This window comes from Echinops telfairi, unplaced genomic scaffold, assembly GCF_000313985.2.
Source record: "Echinops telfairi isolate 266 unplaced genomic scaffold, ASM31398v2 ScPeMD7_443;HRSCAF=831, whole genome shotgun sequence".
Lineage (NCBI taxonomy): Eukaryota > Metazoa > Chordata > Mammalia > Afrosoricida > Tenrecidae > Echinops > Echinops telfairi.
The window spans coordinates 3,918,005-3,929,192 of NW_022104341.1; the positions used below are offsets into that span (position 1 = coordinate 3,918,005).

General features: G+C 51.0%; 1 protein-coding gene across 2 annotated transcripts in view; it reads left to right on the forward strand.

Annotated features, from left to right (window-relative positions):
* Positions 1-11,188, forward strand: part of KCND3 (potassium voltage-gated channel subfamily D member 3) — a 275,738-nt gene that overhangs the window by 250,015 nt on the left and 14,535 nt on the right. The gene's annotated exons all lie outside the window — the stretch shown is intronic.

The following is an 11,188-nucleotide window of genomic DNA, read 5'->3' on the forward strand; positions in this document are numbered from 1 at the left end:
TCAAGCTCTTGCTGTGTGCCAGGCTTGGAATCTTCTATAAAGAGTAATTCATTGAATCCTTCACAAGAAGCCCATGAAGTAGATCGGTCAAAGGCACTGAGGACAGAGAGGTGCCCTGGTAGCACCCAAGGGATTGGGCCTGGACTTGACCCCGGCAGCCCAGCTCCCAAGTCCACACTTCCCACCACAATGCCAGGGTACCGGGAGTGGCAGCTGGAAGAGAAAGGAGGAGGTGGGCCCCGATGGGCTCCACAGAGTCTTCTTCTAGCAGCCGGAACTCCAGATATTGGAAGGTGACCATTCTCTCCCCAACACAACCCACACTGCCCCCACCCCCCGAGGATCCGGGGGGAAGGGACAGAGCAGAGCAAAGGAAGCAGACCAGCCTGCACTTTTGCCTCTAACTCAGTGCCTCACCCCCGTCCATCGTCCATTCCTTAGCTCTTGTTATTTGGGTCAAACATTCCCATTCCTTTGAAGGTTCCTTATGAAAACATTCCCAGGTAATCTCCCAGACCGGCCTTCCAGCTCTGGACATGATCCAGTTTATCAGTGCCCTATAGCATAGAACCCAACCCAACCCACTGCCATTGAATTCACTCTGACTCAGGGGACCCTCTGTAGGGTCATCTCTCCCCTATGCAGTGGCTGGTGGGTTTGACCTACCAACCTGAAGGCTAGCTGTCTAGTGCCAATAGAACATAGAGTGCCTGGAAATTGGCACAGCCGCTTGAAATGTCTGAATCAAAGGACAGAGTATAACCAACCACTGTCCACTCCCTTTTGGGGGGCTCTATACTGCATTCATCTAACTGAAGATGACATTGGATTTGTGTGTGTCCGTATGACACTGGTGGGAGTATTCAAGATAAATCCCTCCCTGTGATTTTTAACATGGACTGCTTGTAAGGCTGGTCTCTCCAATCAGCTATGCAAGGCATTGATTACTGGAGTCAAAACGCCAGTGCCTATCATTTATCTTAGTTAAAATTAATCTGGTTGGTTTAAGCCCGTAATTGCAGTCAGTTAAAATCTGTTTGACTCCTGAAGACCTCCGTTCACAATCACTCTGTCATTTAGAAATTTGAAGAACCTGCTTAAAACTAAGCAGAGCAGAACCCTTGTTATTACCGTCACCATGATCACGGAGAACATTAAATAAAAACCATGCTTTGTTGGTGCGCAGAATCTGAGGAAGGGCTGCACAACAGAATCCTAGGCACCCGTGGTCACCCAGTCCATTCCACCCCCTAGCAACCCAGACAAGAACCGCCTGTGGGTTTCCGGGGCTGAAGTCTTCAGCGGAGTGGAAAGCCTCGTCTTTCTCTCGAGGAGCACCTGCCGGGTTCCAACTGGTGACATTGTGATTACCCATGTAGCCCCCTCCACCAGCCTGGCTCCTTAAGCCCACAGGCAAGGCCAGGCTAACGTTAGTCCTCGATGCAAACTAAACAGGGACGCAAACTCCATCACTCCCGCCTTCCCCGTGACAGCCTGCTTCCTTACGAACCACAATCTGGCATTGTCCAGACTGGCAAACAGGGCTGCCAACCCTTCCAAAGCTTTGTTGTTGCGATGGCAACTTCTCTGGAAGACATTGAAATGGTCTCAAGGGTGAAAAGAATTCAGGGAAAAAAAACAATACTGGACATCATTTTGTAAGAATAAATCATTTTATTGGGGGCTCCTACAGCTCTTATCACAATCCATGCAGCCATGTGTGAAGCACATTTGTACATAGGTTGCCATCATCCTTTTCGAAACATTTTTTTTCCACTTGAGCACTTGGTATCAGCTCCTTTTTTTCCCTCCCTCCCCTCCCCTCCCGCTCTCGTGATCCCTGATAAATTATATATTATTATTTTTGTATCTTACACCATCCACTGTCCCCCTTCACCCACGTTTCTGTTGTTCATCCCCCTTGGGGGTGGGGGTTGGTTACATGTCAATCATTGTGATTAGTTCCCCCTTTCTCCCCAATCTCCCCCCAAAGTCCCCCTACCCTCATGGTATTGCTACTCTCATCATTGATTCTGAGGGGTTTAACTGTCCTGGATTCGGTGTGTTGAGAGCGCTTATCTATACCAGTGTACATGCTCTGGTTGAACCGGATTTGTAAGCTAGAACTGGGGTCATGATAGTGGGGTGGAGGGAAGCATTAAAGAACGAGAGGAATGTTGTGTGTTTTGTCAGTGCTATACTGCATGCTGGCTGGCTCATCCCTTCCTGTGACCCTTCTGTGAGGGGATGACCAATTGTCTACAGATGGGCTTTGGGTCTCCACTCCTCATTCACATCAATGATTGCTTGTTTGAGGTCTTCTGATGCCTGATACCTGAACCCATCGACACCTTGTGATGACACAGGCTGGGTGCTTCTTCCATGATAGTGGGGGGCGGAGGAAGCATTTAGGAACTAGAGGAAAGTTATATTTTTCCTCTAGTTCCTAAATGCTTCCACCGCCCCCCACGATCATGATCTGAATTCTACCTTGCAAGTCTGGCTAGACCAGAGGATGTACACTGGTACAGATAGGAACTGGAAACACAGGGAATCCAGGGCAGATGATCCCTTCAGGACCAGTGTGTGAGTGGTGATACTGGGAGTGTAGAGGGAGAGTGGGTTGGAAAGGGGGAACCAATTACAAGGATCTACATGTGACCTCCTCCCTGGGGGATGGACAACAGAAAAGTGTGTGAAGGGAGATGTCGGACAGGGCAAGATATGATAAAATAATAATTTGTAAATTATCAAGTGCTCATGAGGGAGGGGGGAGCAGGAAGGGAGGGGGCAAAATGAGGACCTGATGGCAGGGGCTTAAGTGGAGAGCAAATGTTTTGAGAATGATGAGGGCAATGAATGTACAAATGTGCTTTACACAATTGATGTGTGTATGGATTGTGAGAAGAGTTGTATGAGCCCCTAATAAAATGATTTTTAAAAATACAACTACAGGTAAAATGTTTTAAAGTAAGACAAGAGTCAGGCAATAGATAATAAGCGGGATAAAACTCAAAACATACTACCATCAAGTGGATTTTGACTCTTGGTGACTCTGTAATAGGACAGGGTAGAACTGCTCTTGTGGGTTTCCCAGACTGTAGCTCTTTACATGAGCAGAAAATCTTATCTTTCTCCTAAGGAGCAGCTGGTGGACTTCTTTGAACTACTGTGAACTGCTGACCTTGCGGGTCGCAGCCCAATGTGTAACCACCACAGCATCAGGGCTCCTCGTAAGCACGATGGGATATTGTATATACTGAAATACAGTGATTCAGTTTAGAGATGGGAATATAGACTACAGTCAACTTACTCAAACTCAAGCCTTTTTACTGCTTTATGAAATAAACCTAGAGTATTTGACGAAAAAAAAAATGAGTGTGTAATCACCACCAGTTCCAGTGCTCCCTCCCCTTCCCACATACATCGTTGCCCCCCAAGCCCCCCCACCCCTATCTCCCCTATAAACCCTGCATCAGTTCTTGTCTCGATGCACCTACTCCTGTGCTTCACACACTGGAAAACTCCACGGAAGCAATAAATAAAGTGGTAAGGTTAAAATAGTGATAACATAAAAATAAAATTACAAACCATGAGTAAGAAAGAAAAGACCACCATCAGTATTTTAAAAGCCAGGGGGTGGGGGAAGTCAGGGAAGAAATTGTGGTCATGGAACAAGTAAGAAATCCTTGCCCCTAGAACAATTTCAGGTTGGGTCAAGAGGGACAGCAACTGACCAAGTATCAAGTTCGATCCAGCATCATCAAGATTACGGTCTCTCTATCGGATGGCCAGGCTGTTCAAGACCCTTGCCTGTGACCTGAGGGGATCTGCCACCGGCTTAATCCGACTGAATGGGTTGCTTTGCTTTTTTTTTTTTCCCCCCAACAAGGGTCCTTTGCTGGATTTGCCAGGAGCCCTGGTCACATAGTGGTGACGCAGTGGACTGCTATATGCAAGGTCCGCAGTTCAAAACCACAGGCTGCTCCGGGGGAGAAAGATGGACTTTCTATTCCCGGGAGCAGTTCGTGTCGCAGAAGCACATGGGAGGTCAGCACGCTGACAGAGCGGACGCAAAGGAAGCGAGTTTAGGGGGGAGGGGGTGGTTGTTTGTTTCTACTCCTGAAAAAAAGGTCCAGTCTCAGAAACTCACAGGGGCTGTTCCACCCTGTCCTGCAGGGTCGCTGTGAGTCGGCATCCACTCGACGGCAGTGCGTTTGAGTTCAGTTTTGTTTGTAATGTCGGTCGGTGTATGTATCTTGAAATGGCAGGCAGCCTCGCGGTGGATCTCCACCTATAGAACTTATCAAGCAATTCACCTTTTTCTTGGAATGTCCTGACTTTGCACTGCTTCTTGGGAGAATGTCCAGCGTCTCTAGTGGCACCTCCTAGGGGTTCCAGGGTGTTGTTCAAGGTTTGCGAAACCGCCCTCAACGTGAGGAACAGAGCAAAGGACGATGGGGCGTCACAGTGTAGCGGAGATGCAGATGATCAGTGGTACGCAAGGTGTTTCTTGTGAGATCCCCACCGAAGTGGACCCGTGCGGAGCAAGCCCATGTTGTAAAGGGTCAAGTGTAGTTGGAGTGGGGGTGGGACAGGTTTGTAGGAAGATGGAAGCTCCTCTGGAGAGTTTATGCTGCACTGGTGGGGAGGGCGCCCTTCCTTCCTAGACAGAGGCGGCGTCAACCAAGCAAACACTGGACTCCCGCCACACTGGCTGCTTCTAGAGCATGTGAAGTTGCCCACCCACTGAATCCAGTGCTGCTTTTGCAAGGAGCCCTGGTGGTGTGGTGGTTATGCGATGGGTGGTTTGAAACCACCAGCTGCTCCCCAGAAGCAAGACGGGGCGTTTTAGTCCTGGAAACAGTTCTGGTCTCGGAAACACACAGGAGAGGCCACTATGAGTCAGCACTGACGTTGCAAAGGCAATGAGTGGGGCGGGGGCTCTGCGGAAAGCCGCAGGGACAGTTCTACCCCGTCCTGTGTGATCATGTGGGTTGGCAGCGACTCGGTGGCAGGGACTTCGGTTTTGGTGTTCTCATTGATGATCACACAGCTCTGGACGTGAGGGGTAGGAAACCCATCTGATTGATGGTGGAGGCTCAGGTTGAACACCTTGCACAAAATCGTGCAACGATTGTTGGCTTGTGGCAACTCCAGGCACGTGGGATGAAAGGCTTGCCTAGTCCTGCATCATCCTCACGATAAGTTATGAGCCGGACCGTTGTGAACTTGATTTTCAGAAGTAGATCCTCCGGCTTTTCCTACCAGTTTGTCTTGGTCTGGAGGCTCACTGAATCCCGTCCAGCATGATAGAGCAGGCAAGCCTCCACGGGCAGATGGGTGGTGGGGGGGCATGAGGTGAGCTAGCTGGTACTCGAACATGGGTCTCCACATATAAGGTGGGAACTCTACCAGGGAGCCATCTATCACATAACTAGTTAGTAAGTAGTATGGGGCCAGGGTTCAAACCTGAGCCTAACGCCATCCCCTCCCTTGTCATGAAGCAGCTGTGACCCCCTGGCATTCTACTAACCAAACAAACTCACTGCCCTTGAGTCTATGCTGACTCTTAGCGACCCTATCAGAAAGAGTGGAAGCGTCCCTGTGGGTTTCCAAGAGCGTCACTCTTGACGGGAGTAGAAAGCCTCGCCTTTCTCCCTTGGAGCGGCTGCTGGTTTCAAACGGCGGACCGGAGGGCGAGCAGCTCAAGGTGACACTGCTATACCGTCCGGGCTCCTGCACGCAAGTTGTTGGAAACTCTAGAATGCAAACCTACCCGGAGACTGAACTTTAGACCACAGCTTCCAAAATGCGTGTGGTCTCCTTCCCCTGTTCAGAAAGGGGAAAAGGCTACCCAGCACCCTCCTGGCCATACGATCGGCCCACATCCAGGCCAGTGTGTTAAGTCTCTGTGTTGGCAAACTCTCACCCGCCCCCAGATCCATCCAGCGCCCCTGGGAAACACTGCTGTAGACCAACCCTTTATCTGACTCATGATTCTTTCATGAAAGCAGACCAAGGTAACATGATCACCATGGCCTTGCTCTGCCGGGAGAGCTCTGGGCAAAGCCGGAAGGCGGAAGATGGTGGCTCCATTGCCACTAATCATTCCGCTACCCACACTGACTGCACCCTCCGCTTGAGGAGGGAATGGAAACCTGTGGCGGGAACAGGAAATGAGGTTAAATTGGCCAAGGTTTGTGCTTCGTGAACGGAGACTGCTTATTTTCCAAGTGTCTCCAAGCTGCCTGTATATAGTCATCAGCTCTCGAATTCTGCCAGCGCTGGGTGGCGCCACACTTATTGGGCTACAGCTTCTGCACTGCCCTGCCCCACCCCCTTCAAAATGCCCATGGCGTTGTCCTCGCTGCGCCATGGCCATTTCTTGGTGGCCCCGTGGTTTCCCAGAGGGCCTGGGCAGTGCGCGTGGGCAAGCCCATCGGTGCCCTCCTGGGATGGAGCTCTTAGCCCTGAAGGCCGCAGAGGACTTGCCTGCTTACCCTCCCACCTGGGGCTCTGAATCCTTCTCAATCGCCTCTGTCCCAGCGGAAGGAGAAGCTGCTTCTCCGTAAAGAGGGCTGAGTGCATGGGAGTTGAGGCGTCCCACCTTCTCCGTCATCTGCTGCCAGGAAACCATCTGCCAGCCTGGCCGTCCTCCTTGTCCTTGCTTCGAATGGCCAAAGCAGCCTTCCCACTGCCAGGAGCATGTTTCCGTAGCCTCAGTGTGCCGGGCTCACTCGTGCCCCTCCACAGGCGTGGGGTGTAGATCCTAACCCCGAGCCTGCGGTTATAATCCCACCTGGGAAGGGGGTTTCTTTGTTTTGATAAAGAGGCAGTATGAGTATAGGCCAGGTCTTGGATCCATCTCTTTTGCGATAGAAAAGAACAGATTTTGCAAACAAGCAAGCACACGGAGGCAGATACAGACACGTGGCCAACCAGGAAAGCCTAAGGCTAGAGGATGAAAAGACACAAGAACCCTGAAGTCTTCTTAGAGTCAAACAACAGTTTCTCTTAACAAGTACAAAGCGTAGGCCTTGACCATTCTGCTCCTTTAAGCATTAGCTATAGAGGAGCCCTGGTGGTTTCATGGTTATGTGTTGGGCTGCTAACCACAAGGTCAGCAGTTCAAAACCACCAGCAGCTCCACAGGAAAAAGATGAGACTTTCTACTCCCGGAAAGAGTTACTCTCTCAGAAACCCCACAGGGGCAGTTCTACCCTGTCCTACAGGGTTGCTACGAGTCGGCTTCAGTTCGACAGCAGTGAGTTGTGTTTGCCTAGGATCACAGGGAGAAAGGCAGGGCTTTCTCCTCCCATGCACAAGTACAGTCTCAGAAACTCAAAGGGCCAGTCCTACCCCGTCCTACAGGGTCGCGCGCTATGAGTCCGCATTGACTCGATGGCAGTGAGTTTGGAAGTTTGAAAATATGGAATCAAATTGGCAACAGTAACTACAACTGACTAGAGATGGGGACCTCCGGGGACCGTGGGCTCATGTTAACAAAGGGGAACAACTCTGAAAGGGAGGAGGAGACTGGCTGTCCGACGAGAGCAGTGGTTCTCAACCTTCCTCATGCCGCCACCCTTTCATACAGGTCCTCACGTTGTGGTGACCCCCCCAACCATAAAATTATTTTCGTTGCTGCTTCATAACTGTAATTCTGCTACTGTTATGAATCGGGCGACCCCTGTGAAAGGGTCGTTTGACCCCCAAAGGGGTCGTGACCCATAGGTTGGGGAACGCTGGACTAGAGGGATGTAATCTACGTCACTGAACCACACATGCAGAAACTGCTGAATTGGTGTGTAGATTCTCAACAATAACAAAATCAAACATTTTTTAAAGAAATAAGGACCTTCCCGTAGAATAGACAGAGCCCTCTCCTAAATGACGAGAAAATAAGTTTCTGTTTTCTAAAGCCAGGTACTGGTGGCATTTCAAGTGTAGCCCATGCACCACCATCAAGTCCCCTCAGACTCGGAGTGACCCTGTAGGACAGTCAGAACTATTCCATCGGGTTGCTGAGGCTGTATATCTTTACAGGAACAGACACCCTCCTCTTTCTCCCTTGGAGAAGCTGGTGGGTTTGAACTGCCAGCCTTTCAGTTCACAGCTCAATGCTTAACTCACTCTTCCATGCCAACTGGGCGCCTTAACTGTAGCAGATAAGTAATAGGTAACTTATCTTTAATAGATAACAGCATGGAAGACCAAAAAGAAGTGTGACCTTCCTGATGTTGCCACCAAACTCTGCCGCCACACTGCACCGGGGCCGTGTCTCCCACCATCTTTCAGTTGAGGCTTTATCACCAGGATTCTTTGAACATGAACATGAACAGACAATGCGATGTTAGAGCTTCCCGTCAGCAGAGACTGTGGTTTCCACAACGCCTAGGGGAAATGACAATACTTTCTGTTTATAGGGTGTCGCAGGGCTGGGAAAGCAATGAATGTGCTTGACTGCGAATGAGGTTCGTGGTTCGAGTCTACCCAGGGCTACTTGGAAGAAAGACCTCCCAGTCTACTTCCCCCAGAGTAGCCCTTGCCATACGTGGGGTCTCCGGGAGGTGGAGCGGACTCCACAGCAACTGGTTGGGTTCTTGACTTATAAGGTTGAGTAAGTCTTCAATCAATGCGCCTGCACAAGACCTCTCTAGAGGGTTAAAAAGCAGGGAGTTTACTTTGAGGACTAAGGTGCACCTGATCCAAGCCATGGTGCTGCCAATCACCTCATATACGTGTGAAAGTTGGACACTGAATAAGAAAGACTACAGAAGAATCACTGCATCTGAACTGTGATGCTGGAAAAGAACAGTGTCAGTACCATGGATGGCCAAAGGGACAAACCAGCCTGTCTTAGAACAAGTATGGCCAGAGTGCTCCTTAGAGGCAAGGATGGCAAGACTTGATCTTACCTACTTTGGACAGGTGGTCAGGAGGGACCAGTCCCTGGAGAAGGACAGCATGCTTGAACCAAACCAAAACACCCAAACTCACTGCTATCGCGTCGATGCTGACTCATAGAGACCCTTAAGACGGAGCATAACTGCCCCTGTGGGTTTCTGAGTCTGTGCTTGTTGATGGGAGTCGAAAGCCCTGCCATTCTCCCACAGAGCTGCTGGTGGTTTTGAACTGTGGACCTTGTGGTTAGTTGGTTCCATGTGGGTAACCACTGTAACAACATGTTAGTGGGTAACATGTAACCACTACGGTCAAGCAGAGGGACAAAACAAAGAGGAAGGCCATCAACAAGATGGGTTGACACATGACTGTAACAATGGGCTCAGACACAGGAACACTGTGAGGCTGGTGCAGGACTGGGCCCCGTTCCCTTCTGCTGTGCGCAGGGGTTGCTGGGAGCCACAGGCGACTCCATGGCACCCAACACAACAGCAGGCCTGTCGATACAGTTCTCCCTTTTTTTTAACAATAGGTTAGGTTACTTTTCTTACCTTAATGTCATAAAATAAGGATCCTGAGATCCAAAGAAGCTATACAACATCCTCCCAGATTCCCAGTTATTTTATGGTGGAGTTGGTTGAATCTTGAACCAAGGCCATGTAGCGCCAGGATCCAAGTTCTCAACCACTGCCTGGGAGGGCGCTCACAGAGAAAACTCACCAAACCCAAACCCAATGCCATCGAGCTGATGCCAGCTCATAGCGACCCTGTAGGGCAGGGTAGCACTGTCCCTGGGAATTTCTGAGACTGTAATTTCTGAGACGCCTTATGGGCGTAGAAAGCCCCTCGTCTCCTGAGCAGCGGCTGGTGGTTTCAAACTGCTGACCTTGAGTTTAGCACCCCAACTCGTGACCACTTCGCACTTGGCCACAGGGCTCCAGAACGACCCTGGGTCTTGATGTAGTGGCATCTGAGACCACCCGAGCCAGGACAACGGGCCCACATGCTGAAAGACGAGGAAGACGAGGAGGATGCTCTCAACACAGGAGCCTGCTTCACCAGGTGAGGGGAGAGGCGTCCGTGACCTCCTTCCTTCAGTGTCCACCATCGGCATTTCCTCCACAAGGGAGTGGATGGCCTGGAGCTTCTGGACCCTCTCGCTCCGCCCCCTGCCCCCCACACGCTCTGCAGCCCCTCGATGTGAGCAGCAGCCCTGGCTGGCCAGCAGGTGCACAGAGGGCGGGGAGGCAGAGGCGGCGGCGGCGGCCTTGCTGGCTTTGGCCAAAGGAGTCATCACAGCTCTTTGCTTAATAAGGCCTTTAAATTATCTCAATAAAGAGGAGGCTAAACACTTAACCGTTGTAGAGAGGGCTTTATTGATTGGAGGAGAGGCTCTGGCAGGCCTGCCGGCCTGCCTGGGGCTGAGCGGGAGCCAGGCCAGCTGGGTCCCCGGGGGCAGCTGGGGGGTGTGAAGTGCTTAAGAGTTTCTCCAAGCTCTAGAGAGCACCCGGCCCGTCCCAATGTCGTATCAGGGCTTGAAGGGCTGAGAGTGAGACAGTGTGCTTAGTGGTGGGGGAGACAAGAATAGAAATGTAAAGATATCAATAAGTATAGGCCATAAAAATAAAATATCTTCAAGTAAGGGGGAGGACACAAAACTCACAAAGTTCGTGAATGTAAAAGAAAAACTCACTGCCATCGAATCAATGCCAGCTCATAGCCACCCGTAAAGGACACGGTAGAATTGGCCCTGGGAGTTCCCAAGACGCTGCCTCTTTACGGGAGTAGAAAGCCTCAACTTTCTCCTGCAGCGTGACCGGTGGCTTCCAACACTGACCTTGCAGATGGCAGCCCGGTGCACAACTCCCATGCCACCAGGGTTCCCGTGGCAGTAAAGGTACCTTGTAAGTTGTAAATCTCCACCTGAATAAGCGGCGGGCTTGTCCTTTATGGTTTTTATGCTGAGATCTTGTTGCTCTCCTCCTTAAAAGTCATCCAAGGTTCTCCACTGCACTTGGGCTACCCCAGCCCTCCAGCCCCTTCCTGGCCCAGGCCCCGTCTGCTTCCTCGGCCTCCTCCTGTAACGCTCCCCCTGCTCACTGTGTTCCAGCCGCCCGGGCCCCCCGACTCTTCCTCCACCCCCTTCCTAGCTCAGGGCCCCCAACGTCCAGTTCCCTCTGCCAGGAACACGTGTCCTGGGGGGTGTGCGGGGCTGGACCTTCACCTTCAGTTCTCAACTTGCATGCTGCCATTTCTAACCACCCTCCCCTCACGGGGCACC